Source organism: Cryptomeria japonica, chromosome 7, assembly GCF_030272615.1.
Source record: "Cryptomeria japonica chromosome 7, Sugi_1.0, whole genome shotgun sequence".
Classification (NCBI taxonomy): domain Eukaryota; kingdom Viridiplantae; phylum Streptophyta; class Pinopsida; order Cupressales; family Cupressaceae; genus Cryptomeria; species Cryptomeria japonica.
This window is the reverse complement of record NC_081411.1, coordinates 335,065,610-335,089,716: the sequence shown is the minus strand read 5'-3', so window position 1 is coordinate 335,089,716 and position 24,107 is coordinate 335,065,610.

Here is a 24,107-nt window from a genome sequence, read left to right as displayed (position 1 = left end):
ATGAACCAGTGATGACTTTCATGTTATGCAATATTCCTGGTGGTGATGCATGTTGCGGTTGATCTTAGCGGGATTTCCGATGGATGTGATCATTTGGGAATTTGAATTAGGTCCATGATATGTAATGTACATCATAATATTGGTTTGGTGGTTGATCTTTGTATCATGCAATGTAATTTTTATAATTGTAAGATGAGGGTTGAGGGTTTAGCCGACCTTGTTATCAAGGTTGATGATTTGTATATATAGGTGAGATGCCTATATAATTTGGGGTGTTTGCATTGTGTGTCTACATTATCAAAGAGAGTTGAATGTGTGAAAAAGAGATTTATTATTTAGTGAAGTGTTGTGGTGAGATTTGTGTTGCAGAGCAGACAACTGTGCTTAACCGGAATTGTCATCAGGTATTTGTAGATGTTATCATTGCAGTTCATTTCTTTTAGATTATAGTCTAAATCATATCGTAAGTCAGTAAGACTTCCCTAAAGGTTGTAGCCTTTCGATTAAATATATTTAGAGCACTGAGCTCTAGGCAGTGTGCCTGAATGCATGTGAATTCCCCATTGTAATAATTTTCACATACTACTACAGAGTATCATCTTACTATGGGTAGGTTCCCACCATGGTTTTTTCCTTAACCAGGTTTTGCACGTCAAAATCTTGGTGTTGTGTGTTGTGTTGTTAAGTTGCTTATCTATTTGGTTCTGCAGTTTATCAGTTTATGTTTTAGAGTTTAATTATCTATATTCAGTGAAGACTAACTCACCCCCCCCCCCTTAGTCTTCCTTCTTGATTTCTGCTAACAAGGTAAACATGCATGCTACTCTATGTATCATGTCAGATAAAAAATTTTGGAAGTAGATTTTTGTTTAGTTTTCTCGGTTCTTGGCTTTGATGTCTACCATTCATTGTTACGATCTTTGTTTTCGTTCAAGCGTCTACATTTGTGTTGTTCGTTTAAACCCAAAAGGCGAGGTGCAGTTAAGATCAGGATTTATCCATAGCTATGGAAACTTATTTCGATGTGAATATATACATTGATCAACAAGCCATGGTGAGATATGATATAGATAACTATTTGGATAATCAAGGACAACAACTACGCTAGGTGTGTTCAAGATTGTTGTGTTAAAAGGATTTGCGATTGTTTTGTCGATAGCCACTGGTTTATCTCAGATTGATGCCAAAGATATGATATATGTACCTATAGATGGAAGAGAAAATCTATCACAAATAGTGCCAGTTGCCAGGTTTTCACTATTTTTTTTTATTGCACTTTTTGATTTTTATAAAAAAAATTGTATTTTTCCTTATTTTTTTGTATTTTTCCCTTATCTGTGCACTGGATAACTCATGTATATAAATTTTTGAGGTGAATGTTGTTGGTAGGTTCATCAAACAAATACCCTTCTAATTTAGATAGCTGATATACCCCTGATGCATAGGTGGATATGATGACAAAAGGACCGAGCCAATTTGGTTCAAACTTGCCCTTCTTTTCCTGATCCTGTTGATCATGGGTATTTTCCTTTAGTACCAAATCGCCGATTTGAAATTATCTTGGATTTACTTTGTGATTGTAGCTCTGGAACATGCGTTGCTGATATGCTTTGAGGTAACCAAAATCATGTTGTCGGTGCTCATCCAAAAACTCTAACTCTTGCAGTCTGTTTACCTGATGTTCCTCATCTAGAATGAGTCCCTTCAATGATACTTTGAGTGACAGAATCTCGACCTTGATAGGTAGAATAGCCTCTAATTCATACACAAGCGAGTATGGTGTAGCTCATGTAGGCATGTGGATACTAGTTCTCTAGGCCCATAATGTTGGGTTGAGTTGGACATGCCAATGATGACCAGCCTCATTCACTGTTTTCTTGAGGATTTTCAAGATGGTTTTGTTTGAGGACTTTACTTGGCCATTCCCTTGTGGATAGCAAGGTGTGGAGAAATGATGTTGGACATGGAACTGTTTTCACATTTCTCACACATCTTGATTTTTGAAGGGTCTTCCATTATCAGTGATAATGGTACTAGGAATCCCATATCGACAAATGAGATAATTCGGGATAAAAGAGGATATTTTTTTGCCGGCAACAGTAGTCAATGGGACAACCTCTATCCACTTTGTAAAATACTCAGTGGTTGTGATGATAAAATTATGCCCATTTGATGAGGAAGGATGAATCTTGCCCACTAGGTCGAGTCCCCATTGACAGAATGGCCATGATGTAGTGAATAGTTGCAACTTATGTGTTGGTGTATGTATAAGATTGCCATGAATTTGGCATTTTTGACATTTTCTGGAAAACTAGTATGATTCCTTTTCCATAGTTGGCCAATAATATCCCATCCTTAGAAGTTTCTTGGCAAGAGTAGGGCCACTTGAATGTGTTACATAAATACCTTTGTGGAGTTCTTGCAAGGCGATTTCAGATTCATTACAATCAAGACACCAAAGAAGAGTACCATTGAGACCTAATCGGTAAAGGGTGTCAGCGATTAGGGTGTAGCAGGATGCTTGACGAATAAAGTTGCATTTCTGGTTTTGGGATATATCTAGTGGAAGGATATTGTCTTTGAGGTAGGCATGGATCTGTCCATAAAGAGGTGAGTTGGAACCTACTATGTGGCATATGAATTGGGATTCAGAATGGTCATAGGCAGGGGAAAACAGTTGTTCCCCCAGGAACTCATAACGACTCTATTTGTCTGGTATTTACAGGAGTGAGGTGATGGTTTCCATGGCGTCTGCAACTTTGTTGTCCAACCTTGGAATCTGCTCAAATTTGATGTCCATAAAGTACTTATTGAAGTCATCTACCATGCACTTGTAGGGCATCATCTTGTTATCCTTTGTTTGATAGTCATTGTTAACATGATTAATGACTAATTGGGAGTCTCCAAAGAATTTCAACCCTATGATCTTCCACTCTACGACCATTTTGACGTCTGTTACTAGAGCTTCGTACTCAACTATGTAATTTGTACAAGGAAACATCAATCTATAAGATCTTGGAATAGTGTGTCCTTCTAGAGTGATGAATAGGATGCCGACACATGATCCATGTTGTGTGTATGATCTGTCAAAGTATAAGACCCATGCTTTTGTTAATACTGTTAGAATATGTGTGTCTGGAAATTCAACATGGATTAGATGATTGTCTTGTAATGGTGATTTTGCTAGCTAATCTACGATATCTTGACCTTTGATAGCCTTTATGTCTGTGTACTGGGTGTCAAACTCACTTAGAATCATCACCCATTTATCTATCCTTCCTGTGAGAGCATCTTTGTTAAGAAGATATTTTAATGGGTCAATTTTTGCGACTAGCTTGATTGTGTGAGCTAGCATATAATGTCAAAACTTTTAAGAAGCGGACACCACATCTAAGCAAGCTTTTTCAATGAATGTGTAGTTGATCTCATATTCATTCAATGTCTCATTGATGTAGTATATTTCCCTTTCCTTGCCATTGAATCCTCTTGTGCTAATAATGCTCCTAATGATACCTTTGTAGCTAATATGTAAATAATGAGAGGTTTATTGGCTATTGGTGGTACCAAGATAGGTGGATTCATCAAATATTTCTTGAGTTGGTGGAATGATTTTGTACATCAATCTTCTCATCTTAAAGAGACATTCTTATGGAGTAGATAAGTGAAAGGAAGGCACTTGTCAGCTAGTTGATCAATGAATCTTCTTATCGATTGTAGCCATCCCTGTAGAGATCTTGACTGACTAATATTTCTAGGAGGTGGCATTTCCATGATTGCTTGTACCTTTGTGGGGTCTACCTCAATTCCTTTTTCTAAGACTATGTATCCCAAGAGTTTGTCAAATGTTACACCAAAGACACACTTTTTAGGATTTAGTCGTACATTTAATTGCTCTAGCCTCTGAAAGGTTTTATCTAAAATTTCTAGATGTTCTTCTCTTATAAATGATTTGGCTAATAGGTCATCTACATAGTCTTCCATGAATGTGTGTATCATGTCATGAATTATTTTGGTCTTTACTCGTTGATAAGTCGCTCTTGCATTCTTTAAGTTGAAAGGCATGACATTCCAGTAGTAAGTACCCCATGTACATGTAAATGTTGTTTTATCTTGGTCCTCTGGTGCTATTTTGATTTGATTTTATAGCCTGAGAAACCATCCATAACTGATAACATAGCATGTCCTAATGTTAGATATACAATTGTGTCGATTTTGGGTAAAGGAAAGTCATCCTTCGGACAAGCCTTGTTGATATCCCTGAAATCTGTATAAATTCTGATACTTTTATCTTGTTTGGATATAGGTACAATATTAGAGATCCATTCTGCATAATCTATGGGTCGGATGAATCCTACATCAAGTAGCTTCTTTAGTTAAGTTTTAACCAGAATTGCGACATGTAGGTTCATTTTTCTTAGTTTTTCTCTGACTAGCTTAGCTCCTGGAGCTATAGATAAATGGTGTATGATCAAATCTAGGTCTACCCCTGGCATATCTACATAGGACCAAGGAAAATTGATTTTCTTTTCTTTGAAAAAATTGGTGAATTTAGGTCACTTCTATTTTGTTAATGACTCTGCCAAGTGTATGGTCTTTGTTGATGCTTTAGTGTCGATGTTGATTGATTGAGTTGGTTCAATAAAAATTGGTGATCTCTCCTGATAATGTTCAGGAAGAGTATCAAGTCTCTCATCCTCTAGTGCCTCAAAGAGTTTTTAACCATTGGATGTGTCCTTTGTTTTTACTTTTTTATGATCTAATACTGGGCCATTAAATGGTTTTCACCATTAGATCAATTTTTTATTTTATTCATTTTGCGACTAAGAGACCTGGAACTCTCCTGATTGAGAACTTAGTTATGAGATTCGCTGGTGGAACATGTTTCTAGGTTTATTGAACAAAGGTAATGAACAATGGCTTCATCATCTTGAAGATAGGGATATTGAGTGGCTTTGTTTGTTCCCAATCAAGGGGTTCTAGATATATTGATGGTAAGGGATCATCTTGCGGGTTAAGGTCTATAGCAGTGAGGGTCTTGATGGATAAATTGTCAAAGTTGGCAGTAGTGAAGTCGAGGTCTATGATGGTACCCTCTTCAAAGCTTGTTTTGCTCTGAACCTGATCGTCCTTATTAGAGTCATCGATATGTTGTGATCCAAATTCAAATGGTCTAGCTCCTGAACCTTTTCCCTCATAGGGTATTGGTGTATAACTTCAGATGATAAGGATCTCTTTTTCATCACAATATATTTCAATGGAGGAATCCCATTCCCACTCATGTAAGTCGATCTCAGAACTAGCCTATAACTTGTGGATCTGTTCATATAAATTTTGTGTGACCTCCTCCCTTTTGATAGAAATCTCTTCTTGTTGGCGTTCATATTCTTCTTCCTATTGCTTACGAACTACTTCTTATGCTGCTTGTTACTGTATTAATTCATGTGATGATTGTTGTAGTTGTGCTAACTCTTTGTTTTATTTTTGATGTTGTTTTTGATCTTATGGTTGATTATGTAGTCCATAGCCTAGGCCTAATTTGTCCTTTGCTTGCTATGAATGAGGTTGAATCGGTTCTGTGATACCTTCTTGATGCTTGCAAATAGGACCTTTTCCTTTGTATCCCATCTATTGCATGATTATGAATCTGTTGCCATATTGTTTTGTTGGGATTGTGATATCAACAGTCGTTGCTCTAATTTCTTCTTCATCTTTGTATAACCAATTAAGGACATCCTTGTCTTTTGTTTCATCTGCTAGTGTGTCTACTTGGAAGAATTCACCATGAAACATTTTGATGGGTTGTGAAGATTTTTTCTTTCATTTCGATTGTTTCCCATGAGACCTTAGTGATATGGGTAACTATGATAGACACAGGGATTAAAAAGAGTATTCCCCCATGCCTTTGTCTTTCAGTTGTATCTTCTTTCCAACATCCATGGATAAAGACTTGACTTGATCCAAATTGCTTTATGATGTGGAAGCAAGAGCTTCCCTGCTATTGTGTATTAAGACATTCTGAGTTGCTTTCAAATTGTTGCAATATTGAAAAGGATTTGTGTTTGTTGATACTGATATTTCTTGTCCATTGTATGGAAACTTGAGACATTGATGATATGTTGATGGTACTGCTTGCATCTCATGAATCCAAGGATGACCCAAGAGTATGTTATAAGATAAGTCTATATCCAAGACTTGACAGATGGTATCCTTCTGAATTGGTCCCACTTGAATGGGAAACACCACCAATCCTTTCGTTGCTCTTTCTTCATCATCATATGCTTTTATGGTTATCTTATTTTTAGGATCAATAGATTTTTCTAAGAAGCCCAATGCATGGATAAGTTTTAGAGTACATATATTTAGAAAAACTCATCCAATTATTAGCACATGTTTTATGAGGTGTTTATGGACCAAAAATTTGATATGGAACGCGGTATTGTGTGGATGATTCAAAGAGACATTGTCATGTTCTGAGAATGATAGGTTATGAGGTGTTGTCAAATGTCCCACCATGGCTTGGAATTGATTAATGTCTAGATCATTTGCAACCGTAGTGTCAATAAGAGCTCCCTCTAAGATATCTTTATGTACTAGTGAAATTTTGAGTAGCTCTAGTATCGATATATGGGTTGGTGTTTTCTGCAATTGATCTATCAAACTGTATTGATTTCTAGGAGGTGTTGTTGTTTTGGAAGTGCCCCCTTTCAATATATATTTGTATTGGGCTCTTGTAGCCACATTTACTTGGATATGTTCCTATTTATCTTTGATTGTGATGACATTCACTTGATTATCACATACTGATATGTGATTGATAGTATTGTCATAAAGATGGTTTATGCGGGGGCCCCCTTTGTTGTTTGATGCTCCTCCCTTGTCATAATTAGGGAGGGTATTCTTGAATGCTTCATGATCATTGTTGGTTTTATGACCATCTACCATTATGTCACCCTTGTCTAGTAAATCTTGGACCAAGCATATCAACCTTAAGAAATTATTTGTGTAATGTCCCTCGTTTCTATGATAGTCACAGTAGTGTGTGTCATTTTGCCATGAAGGTTTTACTTGTGGTTCAAAGTCCCTTGTGTTTGGAAATGTAATAAGTTTGTTTGTCAACAATTCTTGAAATGTTAATTCAAGGGATTGTCCCAAAGGTCTGAACTTAATTTGATATGGGGAAGGTTTTGTGTTACTGTTGTTCCCTTGATTGTTGTTCCCTTCATAGTTGTTTCCTTGATTGTTGTTTCCTTGATTGTTAGTTCCTTGATGGGTGTTTCCTTGATGGGTGTTTCCTTGATGGGTACTTCCTTGATAGTTATTTTTTGTAGTACTTGATAAGTTGAGCACTGGTTATTTTGATTTAACATGGTTAACGTCAACTACACCCTCATTGACGACATTCTTGTTTCTTGTCCAAAACTTGGATTTATCTAAGTTTTTGTTGTTATAATAGATGATGTTTGATGAACTAGCACCTTCCTTATAAAATTTTTAAGTTCCCTTTTTTATTAGGGCCTATTCTATTTGGATGCCATTATCAATCAACTTTTAAAAATTGGGTATACATTGTAGTTTAAGTTGATAACTCATCTTGTCATTTAGATTGTCTACAAAGATTTCCATTTTTTCCTTTTTAGGTACAACTCAAGGATATCTAGAGATCAATCGTCTCCATATTTGCAAGAACGTGATGAATAGTTCATTGTTCTTATGTTTTGTGTTGCAAAGGTCAAGCATGGTGACCTCATGTTGAATGTTATAAGAATATTGTGAAACAAACTTGTTCACCAACTCTTCAAACAATCTAATGGGAGGTGTGAGTTTTGAAATCCATTCCATAATTTTTCCTCCTAGACTTCTTAGAAATAACCTCACCAGATAAGTGTCATTGTGGGTAAACTCCAAGATAATTGTGCAAAATTCTCTTATATGATCGCAGGGATCACTCTTACCATTGTATTTGTCATACTTCAATATTTCAGAGTTTGGTGGGAATGGTGTCATGTTTAAACTTCTATCAAAGGGTTAAGGACATATATCCTCTAAGGAATATTGTGTTGTGGCCCCTTGTTTCATGTCTTGCATTTTTTGTTGAAGCACTTGTAGTTGTTGTGTAAGTGTAGTAAGAGGATTGTTTTCATTGTTAGTATCCCAATTATTGGTGTTATCTTGATCATTAGTGTTGTCCTAATCATTGGTATAGTCGTGATCCATGTTGTAGGTATATGTTCTTGAGTTTTTCCTTTTCATGTGTTCAGTTTTCTTTGGTTGATCCTTGTCAAAATCTTCAGGGATCTTAACACCTTCACTAGATACCAGGAGGAAGTATTTTTGTTTGTCTGTTTCGATGAGTTTCTCTAGGAGTTTTTGTAGGCCAGGGTCTTGTTGTGCCTCCTCAATAACATCATCTATTATATCTTCCTCATCCATGTTTAGGTAATTTTTCCAGGTGTTAATCTCTCTATGCCCCATGCTTGATTCAAGTTCTGCTTCCCACTCATTGTTTTCATGGGATTGTGCAAAAACTAGCATGATTTAATTTGATTTAATAAGTGATTGGATCCTTGGGTAGATAAGCTAAGTTGATCTTTCCTCCTTTTTTGAGGCGTAAAGAGAATGTTGACTTTTGTTCAAAGGCACGTGCTTGTAAAGTTTCCTCGTCAAACTCAGTTCCTTTACTGTGTAGATAGATATGAAAGTGGTGTAAGAAAGTGCGATGTTTTAAGAAGAGTTTACAGTTTATGTAGAGAAACTTCCTTCTCTTTAAGATTTTCTCTTGGCTAGGTTGCTTTCTCTTCAAATCAATTTTCTAATAAAGAATCTTCTTCTTTAAGTGTTGAGGAGTGGTCATATAAGTGATCAAAGTTGATGTTTGTAGATAGGTTGATTTAATAACAAATACTTTGTTTGCATACTCAAGCTCAATAAGTTGAATAGAGGGTTTGATATGCTCCCTATTTTTGTGACTAAGTCTGTCAAATAATATGATAAAGTTCCCTAATTTTGGAAACTAGATTGATTTGACTAACTTGGATACCTAGACTAAGTATCTGATGTTGATATTTGTTGAAACTGGTGTAACTTCGATTCACTAGATGATGTTGGAAGAAACCTGATTTCTTCAATTTGTAAAGTGATTGTTTGATTTTTTTGATATTTTTGCAAGATGTATATTTGACAAGAACACAACAAACACACATGAAACCAACAGTAATTTTGGTCTTAATCTAACATGAAGTGTATCTTCTATTGAGGATGTGTTCAAATCCTTGTTGTTTTCAATGGTTAGATACAAGAAAACACACCAAGTAGACTCTTTAATCAAGGGTCATCAATAATACCATAGCCCACATCTGGATACTCCTTTAGCTCAAACATCCTTGTCACCCTCTAGAGGGCACCTATTTTTTTGCCTTTGTCTGAAAATTAACTCAAAGAGGATTTATCCTCAATTGAATCGTTATCTTGGAAAATGTATGGTGAGTGTCTTGGGGGTGGATTCTTCCCCACCCTTGCACTATGGTATTACCAATGTTTGGATACTGACTCGATGAAAAGACTCTACTCTTAAGGCTCTTTAGTAAAGGTTCCTTTCAATGACAAAAGATAAACTACCTTAAGAGGCTTCCCAACCTTTAAAACAAAGGCTTTTCGTATCTCTAGGATACTGGGGGAAGGCTATCAATGCACACTGTCGTTGGAGGGGATTTTCATCAGCCTTCACATTTGATTATAGTGTGTTGGTAAACTTGGCTAAAAGTCGTTCCCCTCTCACTGGCCTTATGGGCTTCTCGGGAGGGCAAGCCTGCTAAAGGTTTTATCCTATTGCATGAAATTTGAAGAAATCTTGAAATAGTGAGTTTGGCTTTTTGATCACCCAATTAAGGGGAGAGCATATACCTATCACCTTAAGACAAAGCAATCATTTATTTTTTTTAGTCATTTGTTGCAATGATTTTTTAACTTCTATTTGGAGATGTTGCTCCAACAATCATGGTGTTCTTATTAAGCCCACATAGCAATTTGTTTTGAACTTGGAAGTAAACTTTGTGAAGAAAAGAAAATTATGTTGCTATAAGCAAATGTGGCTTGTTCTTTTAACTTGCAAAAATAGGGTTAATTGTTCTTTTTAACTTTTGCAAGAATTGAAAGATTTGTTTGTTCTTTTTAGAGCCCAAATGAAATGTGATGCTAACTTTGAAAATCAAAAGTGAGATTTTTTTGTTCTTTTTATAACCTTGCAAGAAAGAAAAATGTAGTTCTCTTTAAAGCCCAAATGAAGGTAAAGTTTTTTTTAGGTGCACCAAATGAAAGTTAAGTTCTTTTTACACTTTGCAAAAAGGGAAGTGAGTTCTTTTTAACCAACTTTAAAATAAAGTAAGTAAAAAAAGTTAACTAACTCCTCTATAACGTGCAAAACCACTGTTAAAAACTTGCAACCAAAAACCAGTTAGCAAAATCAAGAATCAAGGTGGGCTAGACAAGCCTAATTTTCAAAATTTTGTTACAATTTTGCCTCTCTATTTTATACGCACCAGAACAGTGATTATATGCACTAAAACAGTTTACAAATGCGCCACAACAAAGAACGTATGTGCTTCAGGATTCTGCATATGCGACGCAAAATGATTTGTATGAGCCAGAAAATGATTTGTATGCACCAGAAAATGATTTTTATGCACCAAGAAATGAATTTTATACACTACAAGAAACTGTATATGCACTAGAAAATAGGTTGTATGTGTCAGGAAAGGGGATATATGTGCCAAAACAAGGGTTAAATGTGCCAAAACAGGGGTTAAATTCGCCAAAACAGGGTTTAAATGCACCAAAGCATGTTCTAAATCCCGGGCGTGAACCTGCGAGAAAAATGTTAGAAATTTGTGGGTTGGCCCACTGTGGGTGCCAAAAATGTATGCTAGAAAGAGTGACACCTGCAAGAGAGACATAAACAACTCAAACACACCAATGGGATATTATATTAGAGGATTAAAATCAACAAAATATGTTAATCAACAAAATCTCTGAAAGTGTCTCATTGTCCTCTATCTCCAAGGATCCTTCAGATTCAAGGTGGCTCTCATCTTGGAAGAGCACTTGATCTCTAGGATGAAAACCTAAAGAATGAGAGATATGTGAATCTAAGATCTAAATGGATGCAACTATGATCTTAATGATATGTTGTGGATATGAAACTAGATATATTACCAAAATGAGAAGATTATATTGATATTAAGCTAGCATGAGAGTGATATGAAGATGATATGGAACTAGGATTAAAAAAAAAAACTAACATGATACTAAAACATTATGAAATGTATGCTATAATGCAACTACAATGATCTAAAATGCTTGAAGATGGCAATGGAGTTCCTTGATAACCTGCACAAGATAATTATTTATAGCTTAGATGTAAATAACTAAGATGGGATCCTTGATATGAGAAAATGAGCTCTATTTATAGAATAATAGGTCAAATGGATGGCCAAGATTGAATTGGCTTAAGAAGGGTCAAGATTGAAAGTTATCAATCCATGTGAGATTTTCAACCCAATCTCATGTTGACAAGTGTCACCATGAGATTTATTGAGAGGAGAGGAAGGAAACATTAAATGTTTGGGAAGACTTAATAGTTAACCTCATGTGGGAAAGATTGCTAGATAAAGCTTTTATCCAAGGATGCAAGATATTATCCATTGGTTCAACTCTTGTGCAAAGTTGAAAGATGGTCAAAGGGACAATCCATGATGGGTTGATGTGTTGAAGGGATGATGTCTTGTAAGAGCCTTAAAAGCTCTTTGAAGACTTTGGGGGTATAGCTTGTGTGAAGGGAGAAACCTTCAAGGCTTTTGTAATAGCCTTTAATGGTTTGGAAGACTTTGGAGGCTAATTTGTAAGAGCCTTACAAATTCGGGGAACTCAACAAGTTAACTTGTTGAATACATAAAGTCATTAATGCATTTAGAAGACTTTCTTCCAAATTTGGAGAAGTGACTTCCCCAAATTTAGGGATGTGACATGATTAGAAGAAATTAGGCTAGTTAAGTGTGATTTGAGATGGTCTAGAAGAATGCTTAGGATGCAAGTGGATTTTGTAGGAGGATGCAAGTGGGAGAAATAAGATTTTCATTAAAATAAAATATTCTATTTCAACTAAAAATGGATGCAACTTGCATTTGTGGGAAAATGCAAGTGGGGTGGGTTTATAAATAAATATTGATTTATTTATATGCAAGAAATGATTTTAATTAAATATAATTCAATTAAATGGGGTAGAGGGGATTTAATCAAATAAATAAAATTTATTCAATTAATGGAAGAAAGGGGAATTAATCAAATATTGAATTTAATTAATGGTTAGATATAGAAGAAAAGGGATATTAATTAAACCTTAGTTTAATTAATAGGTGGATAAATGATAATTAAATAAATAAAATTCATTTAATTAAGTATGCAGATTTAAGTGTCTACAATATCTTTTGGTTTTGTGACTTCTATCGCTTCAACTTTTGGCTCCTCTATATCATACATCTCAACTTCTTCTTCATCATCTTCCTGTCTTACCACATCTTGTTCCTCAATTTCTTTCACCCTCACCTCTTGAACTTCATCTACATGCTTTGGTATCTCCATTGAAATCTCTTCACATTCCTCTAGCCAATTTGAAATAGGTTTGTCAAACAACTCTAGATTGGTGTTAGAAGAGGCTTCTTCTCCACCTACATTAGGTGACATTATTCTAAACAAGAACTCCCTCTCACTACTTGTTTTGAAGGTAATCTCCAAGATTGGGTAAGTCTTTGCCTTTTTATTAGTGCTTATTTTCTTCGTTAGCCTATGATATTTTCTTAGTTCCTTAATGATAAATTTTGGCTAATCCTTTTTCCTATCTGCCTTCATAGAAATAGACATGATTTATTTTATAATCTTGAAGGAAGTAGGTGGTGGTTTTTATAAAATGATAGTAGCAACAGGAGCCTATTTCCTTTGCCATAAGGGTTGTTTTTCAATAGAGAGATGGTGTTTCTTCTTTGGCTCCTCAGAAGGAGGAGTTTCTAACCTTGTCTTTTTCTCGGAAATAGTAGCATATGGTTCTTCATGTTCTTTTCACTTGGCTACAAAACCTTCATCAATTTTAAATGTCTTAATCTCAAAGGGTTTTTAATTTGTTTCTAAGTTAATAGAGTTTTTCTTGGATTGTTTCCTTTTTAGGGAGGAATCTTTATCTTTCCCCTTGATTTGTGTAGCAATAGGGGTTTCTCCCTTAGGGTTTTGTTGCTTTCCTCTTAAAAAAGTCTTTCCTTTATCCCTACTCTATTTTCCTTTAGTTTGTCTCTCAATTCCCTTAGTCTTGGTAGAAACATGGCTTTTTGGGCCAATAATTGGCCTCTAGTTTTGGCTACAGGGGAGCTATCTGAGGTTCTTTTGTTTCATCTCTATGGTTTAGACTCATGGATTATAGAGGAGTAAGATGTATCTTTCTCCTTAGACAAGCTATATTCTTCTTGCCTTAAATCAAGTGGTTGTTTACTACTTTTTCCCCTTTCCATTCCTCTAAACCTCAATTTTCTACCCCCAAGACCCAAATTGAGATGCCTAACTTTCTTAATCTTTGAAAATTCATTCCAACTCATGTCTAGAAAATAGATATCTAAACTTCTCTTGGAAATAATAGCTAATAAACAATGATGGGATATGTCCTTACCTTTTTGCAATTTTTTTCTCCTTATTATAAGTAAATGTGCAAAGTAATCAGAAACATTCACTAGTCGCCCATGACAGAAATAATTGAGCAATTTGAAATGGTGTGAGTAAAGTAGTGATATCCTCCCTTTTCATGTGAAATATCTAACAATAAATGTTGCCACTTCTACCCATTTCGATGGAAGAGAAACCCTTTTAGTACCTTGGTGAGAAGTATCCAGAGGTGGGTCCTCTAGTTTGATGAGTTCCTGAGCTGATATAATATCTTGGTGCTCTAGGTAGTCTCCATAGTCTATTGAAATACCAATCACCTCTGCAATGGCCATCATAGTGGCATCTACACATAACCCTTTAACAATTGCTACATTATCTTGTAGGGTCCATGCAAATTGGAGTGCCATTTCATTATTAAATTTCCCTAGGCTTATGAAAATACTCAAACTATATTGCATTCACCAACTCATCTTTGCATTCTTGAACATTATCAACCAAAGTATGCATTGAAGGCAACTTCCTAATAGGATCTCCACCCATTATTCTAACCTCTAAATTTTACTTTAAAATCCCTCTACTTAGCACTTTCTTGTTTAATTTAACCTTTTGTTTTTGTCTAGTAGCCTTCTACCTATTTTTGTGTATTGTGTTTACTACCAGTTCTTTTGTGAGAAGCTAAGTTACTTTAAAATTTCTAAGGCACGGAAAAGAAAATGACAAAACAAAATGGAAAGATGATAGAGGTCATCAAAAAGTCATAACAATACATAATTCAAAAGGTACGTTCATAATGTTTATAAGGAGAAAGGGGTAATAATTCAAAAGGATTTAATTAGCACACAACCAATTCATAACCACAAAAACTATCTTTTTTTAAAAATTGACATTATATTGAAAAAACCTCCCCCCCACAAAAACTTCAAACAAACAAAGTGCTTGCTCATGTGATATGATAGGGATGAGGAGTTAAGATTATTATGAGCACTAAAAATATGAATAAATGCAATAATAATTATATAGTATGTGTGAGTTTAGAAAATTGTTAGATTATGCAATGAAGTGCTTACAAGAGAATGATTATCATACTAGTGAAAGTGTTCTTTAAATGACTTGAAGTACTTTGTCAATCAGTGGATGCATGCGGAGACCCACTCAATTTACATGAGATGATGGTGAGTTGATGAAAAGTGGATTTTTTAAATCTATTGATATTGTATAAATGACATAAGTTGGCATTCGGCATAAGTGTTGAAAGTTGAAGGGGATAAAAAATTGAATAAAATATTGACTCATGCAATCGAACAAATACAAACTGTCCAACTGAAACGCATAAGTTGACTCCTTGACATCATGTCACAACTACTTGGTTGTATGAAACAAGCCCTCAAACTTGGTTATGGTTCTAACTAACTAACATGTGGTGAAAATGGACTATTTTACTATGGTCGTGATATGCCTTCAAAGAAGGAGGACTTAATTATAGTTTCTTATCATCTATATAAGATGAAAGATTGTTTGTCCTTATTTGTGAAGTACCAGAGGAAGAATTTGCATGTAAGTCATGTGATATTGTAGTAGCATGTAATTGAAAGAACTCTTCTTTACTAAGGAGCTTTTTGTACAATTAGAGTCTATGGCCATTAATCAACAATGTGAACTTTAATAGGTCAATGGTTTGCAATCGGACTATGCCATTCATAAATACTTCAAAAAATTTATATGGTCCCAATAATCGTGTTTAAAGTTTGACTTGGTGATATTTGTACCATTAATCATTGAGAAAATCCCAAGGGCCTAATCAATTTCCATGTGTTGAAGTGCCTCTTGCCCAAATTCATCTAAAGCATTCAAATTGTTAATTCTTTCCTTCTAATATTGTGACAAATTAATTCCAAGTGCAACTGTTGTCCTTAAGGTCTTATGTTCAAATTATATAGGCATGACATCTTTTACTCCATACACCAATTTAAATGGTGTAAAGCCTGTAGTAATCTTCTAGGTACTCCTATATGCCCAAACCACCTCTTGTAGCTTAGAGGTCCAATCCTTTTTATGAATCAATACTATTTTTGTAAGAATGGCTTCAAGTTCTCTATTAGTGACCTCAACCTTCCCATTGGTTTGAGGATGGTATATTGTTTCTTTCTTATGTCGAAGTTGATACTCATTCATGAGTGCCTAAAGTAACATTGAGATGAATTGAGGATTCTCATCTATTAAAATTTCCCTAAGAACCCCATACCTTGTAAACATCTCTTCATGTAGAAACTCTACAACCTTATTGTCCCTAGCATGTTTCATTTGTCTTACCTCAACCCACTTAGTCAGATAGTTTGTGAAAACTAGGATGTATTCCTTATTGTTAGAAGGTGGATTAATTGCCCTAATAAAATCCAATCTCCACTTATCAAATGGTGTCAAACCAAACTAGGGATGCAAAGGCATCTCATTGATTTGGTAGTTCTACCCATTCTCAAGTATCTATCACAATACCTTGTATATTTGGAAACATATTTATGTAGAGACAACCAATAATAACCTATCTTGGGTATCTTCATGGTTTTTCTCTTTGTTATAAAATGTCCCCCACATGGTTCATCATGATAGGCATGAAGAATGTTGTGTATTTCATCTTCTCTTAGGCATTGTCTCATGACATTATCTGATCCAATGTAGAAGAGATAGTTTGCTATCCATGAATAGGGATCTTCTCCACAAGCTGACACTTCACCCTTGGAGATAAATAAAGAGGAGTCTTACCTAAAACTACGTAATTTACAATGTCTGCATACCATGGATCATGAACTGGGTCTGAATTTATATTTGTTAGTCTAAATAGAAAATCTATAACTACATTTTCTTTGCTAGGCTTATCCACTATTGTAACATTGAATTATTATAGCAAAAGTAACCACCTAACTAGCCTTCTAGTGACAAAAGGCTTGTTCATCAAGTACCTTATTGTTGCACGGTATGTATGCATAAAAACTACGTGTCTAGTTATGTAATGATTGAATTTGTTGATAAAATGGATGACTGCCAACATTTTCTTTTCAGTAATTGTATACTTGAGTTCTGAAGATTGTAATTTTTTATTGATGTAGTATATGGCATACTCAATGATAACATATTTTTGTCCTAGAACTACCCCCACGACATGATCTGAAGAATCCGTATGTATATGAAATGGGAGGTTCAAATTGAAGCCTTTGAGAATAAGTGTTTTAGTTAACACATCTTGTAACATCTGGAAATCTTTCTAACAAGCATTATTCCATTCAAATTTTGCATCTTTGGTTATCATAATAAATAATGGTGATGTTATTTTGTTGAAGTCTTTAATAAATTTCCTATAGTGACCAGTGTGACCTAGAAAGCTTCTTACATCTATTTTCTTAGAAGGGATAGGAAAATTCACCTCAATTTTCATATGATTGGCTTATAGGTCTTGTTAGGAATCATGATGGCCAAGCACAATACCTTCTTGCATAATCATGTAGAAATCCTCATTACTCAGTTACAGATTATGATCCTCACATCTTTTAAGTACCTTCTTCTAAGGCTAACTATTACCATATGTGGTGAAGTCATTCATATATACCTCCATATAATCATATGTGAGATTTGAGAAAATGCTAAGGACTACCATTTGGAAGTTAGCAGGGGCATTCCAAAGACCAAAAGGCAAAATGACATATGCATATGTTCCCCCAAGGACAAGAAAATGTAGTCTTCTCTTAGTCTTCTGGTGCTATCCTGATTTGATTATACCCATTGAAACTGTCCAAAAATAATAAAAAAATACTTCTTGCTAGCCAGAGAGACTAGGAATTGGTCAATAAGATAAAGAGGAAAATTATCCTTGTGGCTCAATTGAGCCCCCTATAGTCCACACAAACTCTTTGCCTTTCACCCTTTTTAGGAATGATAACTAAAGTTAAAACCCACTGGCTGTCAAAGATGGGATATATGAACTCCACATTTCAAAATTTCTACAATTTAATCTTAATGATCTCCTTAACTGTTGGATTCATTTGTCTTTGAGGTTGCCTAATTAGTTTGTAGACACATTGATATAAATTTTTTGAGTAAATTTTTTTTGATCCAATCATTTCATGTCACTATAATACTAAGCAAAAGAAGCTCTATGTCCCTACACAAAAGAAACCAACTATGCCTATTGTTTTTTTATCAAGCTTGCAATTAATATTAAGATACTTACAAGTAGTAATCTCTAACTGAGTGGTGAGAAGACTCATAGAGGCAACATTCAAGCATATAATTCCTATGTCATTAATACATAGTAGTAGTTGATGAAGTAGTTGTGCATTCGAAAGGTAACTTATAGATTATGTTGTAGAAAGTAATGAATACAATGAGCATGAAGAGCATGCTAGGCATGAAAGAATCTCCTCATTCATGTGGTAATCATTTTCAATTATATAATCTAGGACCGTATCTATCTTATTTTTGCAGCAATGGTTCTCTTCTTATCATCATGAGAGTCTGTAGAGTATCTCCCTCATTATCTCCAAGATCTAGCCATATTGTCCGATCATTCTCTTGACAAGGTTGGGATAGATGATACTAGACACATTTATTTATGATATTTCCATTTTAAATAATCATCTACTCTAACCTACATCTTATAAAAGCATCTATCATTGCAAGCCAAGGTCCTCCCTAGATGAGTGGATACTCTCCTAGGTTAGCCTTCAGCTGCAAGATTATAAAATTTGTAGGGTATTTTGAAGAGTCCAGTGTTATGACTAAATCTTCTTCAATTCCTTTTGGTTTAACTTTTGAACTATTAGTCAACTGTAGGATTGTGGGTGTAGGCCTTAATTCTGATAGTTGTAGATTTTGCATGGTGTCCTTAGTCATCACATTAATGTCAACTTCTAGATTAATCAATGTATTGGATATCTATATTTTATTAATTTTTCCATTGACCATAGGACTTATAGGATCAATATATTTAGGAACAATGACCTTACCCAACATAATATCTTCCAACTACCCTCCCACATGAACAATTGTGGGATATTTCCTCTTTCGTCCTTGCTTTTTGAGACACAACTCCTTAATGGTTTTGTTATAAATGGGCACATCTTTGATTGCCTAAAACAATGGGGTTTTCACACTAACATTCTTAACATAGTCTAAGAAATCAAAGGTTGGTTCAGAGTCTAGTTTTTCCACATTTAGCCTCTCTATAAATGGTATTGGAGGATTCTTGTTAGGCTCTAGTAAAAATAAAAGATATTTGTTGCTTAATGGGAGATGCACATCAGCTAAAGAATCATCTAAAGGAATATTTGTAATGATTGGTTGTATTGGGGTAGTTAAAAATATTCTAGAGTAAAGGTGCACATTGTTAATGTCCAACACATGGGCAAATAATTGTTGAACATCATAAGAATAGGCTTGTTTCATTGTACGATTATTAGGGTTAGGTGCAGGTTGTGCTAGCAATTGCATGGGTTTGGGTGGTTTTCGGGAAAATTTCATAGGATTTAGCATCAGGGTAGGATTTATAGGTGGGTCTTGTAGCTACTATGAATATCCTATATTAGGATTTCCCCATGGCTAGCTACCCATCCATGGTTGTTGTTGTTGATGCTAGTTCAGTTGAGGAACTTGTCAAGTAGGGAACTAATTCTAAACTGAAAGAGACAGCCATCCTTCAAGAGGATTATTCTATGGTGGAGTACCATAGTTTGTCCCACTGAGAAGAAGTTTATTTTGTCATTGGTTAAAATCACCATAAGAATTTTTATAATGTATCGAATCCTGAGGCGTACCTTGTCTCTTATTCCATGGCTTTTGCTAGGATATGTAGAAGGCTTGGTTATGTTCATCCTCTAAGGCCTTGAAATCATGTTTTTCATCTATGCTTACAATTATTTTTCATCTATCGTCCTTCCTCTTGTAGCAGTAGTGTAGTCATGTTAATCTTAGAGGATCCAGTTAATACTGAGAGGGGGGGTGAATCAGTATTGACAATAATTTCAAACTTAAAAATTGAACTTATAAAACTTCACCAAATCAATCACAAACCAGTAATAAACTCGTTACCATTACTGGTAATCACTGATAACCAACTCTTAAACTGGTTTATCAGAACTTCTCATTAAGTGTTCACCAACATGCATAAACTGAAAGTAAAGCATAACAACCCATAAAAACATTCACCATATGAACACCATGTTTTTCACATGGAAACCCAAATAGGGAAAAACCATGGTGGGAACTAGCACCCACAAAAATTGTGCACTCTTTAGGAATGTGCCCTGTTAGGAACCTAGTCAAGTTAGAAGCTTACAAAGATGCCCTGTTAGGAGCAAACCTTGTTAGGACTCACCCGGTTAAGTGATTTAGATGATGAGCCCTGTTAAGAGCCTTGACCTATTAGGATCAACCTCACAAGAGGATTTAGCACTCAGATGTTGAGCTACCCAGTTAAGGGATTTACAATGAAAGGCTTGTTAGGACCTACCTGGTTAAGGGATTTTGACTGCTGCAATCGTTAGAGAACAATAGTGAATGATCTGGGTATAGAAGTTAACTTCTTGCTTGATCAAATCCAATTCTTGCTCCAGATCTTCTACACTCTGGCAGATCTCATACTCTTGTCTGACTTCACACTCTTCTCAAAACCACCGATACAACAAACATCAACTGTATCGACCTAAATAACCTTCACAACTTAGTCGGTTACAAAACTCTAAGACTTACAACATAGATCATCATAGATCTTTTACAAGTCATTATAGATCATTATTGATCATGGATCATTACAATCAATTACAAATCAATTAAAATCATTAAATAATCACCGCATCTTGATCTGATACAAAGTCAAACCCTTAGAACACTCTTCTAAGCGCTTCACTGATTCCCAAGAAATTCCATCTTCAAACGTGTCAAAACATCATTCAAACACTTCACACGGTTTGTGCCACATCACCTTCAACATTTAAACTTTATGTAGATCACCGCCAAACCAAAAATCATTACCGGTTAAGATAATTATTTATCGGTCCTTAAACCCTTCGTAAACCCTAGCAAAAATACAACAACAATCATAAACATGATTTCTGATAACCATAACATGATGTGGTTCCAGTCAGATACATATTACAATGATACAAACTCACATTCCAAACCGCAAAACTTCAATCATCACCAATCGCCAGATCAAATCAAAACATTTCCTTGTTTACCAGTTAAGGTCCTAATTCCCTGTTTCCTGTCTTCAATACCGGTAAGGCTTTTTCGCTAGACCAAAAAGATTTAGATGACAAAATACAACATAGTAAACATCAATTTCCATTAATGAAAACACAAATAACTGATCAAAGTCATCCAATCATGCAATCTTAATCTCTTCATCACAATGTCATCACAAATAGTCCTTTACCGGTTCAGTCATCATTCTTCATTTGCATCAGTTATGCCAATCATGCCAACAAGTTAGAGAAACCTTTGCTTCTTCTTTCTTCCTCCTTTCTTGCAATGCATCTATTTGAGTAGCCATATATTTGATGATATCTTACCTCATGTCCATGAGAATATTTATTATCTCCATGTGAGAGACTCCTAGAGACAATTTTGATGTAAATTCTCTTATGTTGTAATTATTTTTCATTGATGACCTTGAATAGTTTTTGGTGAGTTGGCAAATATCATCCCAAGAGACCTGGGCGATATCTCCTCTTGCCATTAAGTTCAACGTGTTCATACAATCATCATCAACTCTCTGAAGAAAGATAAGCTTAAGGGATTCATCTCTTAACTAGTTGTGTTTGGATATCTGCAAGTAAAAAAAAAAACATTCCACATAATTTTTCAGCAACTCATCTTCCTTTCGAGTCATTCAAAAGATATCATCTCCTCCTCTACAATATTAGTTGTACTTATTCAATAATTTCTTCCTTATAAAAACACAATCAACCATTGTATCTCTTTCCAATCTCATCAATCATCTCAAGGTAGAATCCTTGAGAATTGCAGGAAATAATTTCAACCTATGGGCATCAATAGTGTAGACATAACTACAAAAGAGGACATCAAACTCAAAAGGAAAGTATCTAGTACTCAGTAATAAGCCCATGGACTTTTGACAAAGCTGAGGGTGGTATGTTCTTAAGAGCAACATTCCTCTCATGGTGAATAATGGGAAAATGAAATGTTGGTGTGTCATCCTCTTGGTCAACTTGATGATTTGTATCTCCCATTCTAGTTCATGGTGTAGAGTAGAATTATAAGATGAATTAGAAAGGCTTGAGAGGTTCATGAAGATGGAGGCAAATGGTGTAGTTGATGAATTTTTGCCACAACTTCTTGGATGTCCTGGCTATTAATATTAGGAAGGAATCTCCCATAATGATCCTTCCTTTTATGCATGCAAGAATTATAGCCCTTATTTTGGTGTACCTACACAAGCTAGTAAGAAATTTGGGGTTTTTTTCAAAATCTAAAGATTTTATGAACTATAAACAATTACTTTTACTCCTAAGAAAGCAAAGATTGTAGTGAAAGAAAGTGTAGGAAAACAACTATTGAAAACTAGTAAAACTGACAATGAAATGTCAAAGAAAGAAAAAGTATAGTGAAGGAAAAACGTGATAATTAAATAATCCTATGCTAAGTAATCAAAGTAATAACATCTATGAAATATCACTTACACTATCTAATCAAATCTAAATAATTACTACTACAAGAAACTAAATAAACAACTAAACACTGCATAGTCATTATATGAATCTAATAGTAAATTTGAACTAAAAATATTTACTTGAACTATATGCACAACACAAAACTAACTAGACTACTAGTGTTCTTACCTCAAGTAGGACCCCTTGGGTAAGGTACTCATCAAAAGATCACAAAATTACACAACTAGTTTGGAAGAACATTGCTTATTTATATATCACAAATATTCATGTCTTGCAAAATATGAGACATTACAATAATCACAGTATCGTTAAAGTTTTTAGGTTGCACTTGGACTCATTTATATCTTCAAATATAGGACTCATTTTTCTAACTAACTATTGCTTGATCCCCAAATCTATGGAGAGATTTATTAAATGGATAAAGGAAACATAAATTGACTAAGAGTCCTATTAGAACTAAAACTCATAACGAATTCAAGACATAAATGTGCATGCAAAACATTACAATAGACTACTAAATAGTATGTCTTCAATTAGCTAGAATTGATATGGAATAAGTCCACTTATGAGTATCATTCTTTAATAGCTCCTGACACTCGGAACCACCTTTGATTGATTCAAAACTATTTTTTCCTTTGGATGTAAGAACTGTCACAATTATCGGTTATAGGAACAGTTGCTTCCAATCCAAGTAGGATGTTACAAATTGCAAAACCATAGCAATTATCCATTCACATCACTCACATACATAATTATAAGCTTATATGTATTATATACAAATCCATTATACAAACATATTTAGAGTGCTCATACGAGGACTTAATAGAATAATAAGTCAAACTTATAACTAAAGTCTATGGTAAATATGTTATAAAATATTAACTAAAGTATATTATTTAGCTATGAAAAGTGGGCAAAACAAGAGCCTGTCAAGGATCATGATTGAACTCAAGCAATAAACCTAACAAATAAAGAGAAGGCAGAAACTCATGAATGCCAATCTCTGAAGATGATGAATATGGGATAATAGTTGTGCGAAAATTATCATGAAAGAGGAGAAATCCCCTCAAGTGTGGGTCTCCCAAATCTATGATACGAGAATCCAAAAGTAAGTCTTGAATCCTTGTCAAATACACATCCCATAAAGTAAGATATGAAATACTATTATTCACTTTTTGAATAGAAACACTCAAGGATGAAGAGGCGGGTGGTGGAGGAGTAGGAAGTTCAACACTAATCTCAATAATACCAAGATTCAAGTGACCAAACTTCTCCTCTAAAACATGATTCACCCTTGATGAAAGGGTGTGTACATTAATTAAAGGAACGTTATTATCACTAGGACAAATGAGAAAAGGAATACAAATGGGATTAATGGTCAATCATCCCAATAGAAATAATATATCTAGTCTCTACATCCCTAATGTAAACACAATGAGGAGTGAACTCAACTAATTTACCTTGTCCACTATGCACAATTTGATAAATAGAAAGGATATTAGAGGACAAAGAGGGAACATAAAATGCATCATTAAAAGTTTCTTCTTGCATATCAATAAAAAAATTCCCATAAGCCTTCATGTATGTGCTATTACCCATCGATAAATTAGGTGAATTAAAAGGCTTAAAAGAAGAGAAAATATCCTTAGAATATGACATATGATGAGATACTCATGAATCAAGAAGCCATCTCCCATGTTCAAGAATTGTAGAGGCCAAGAGAGATTT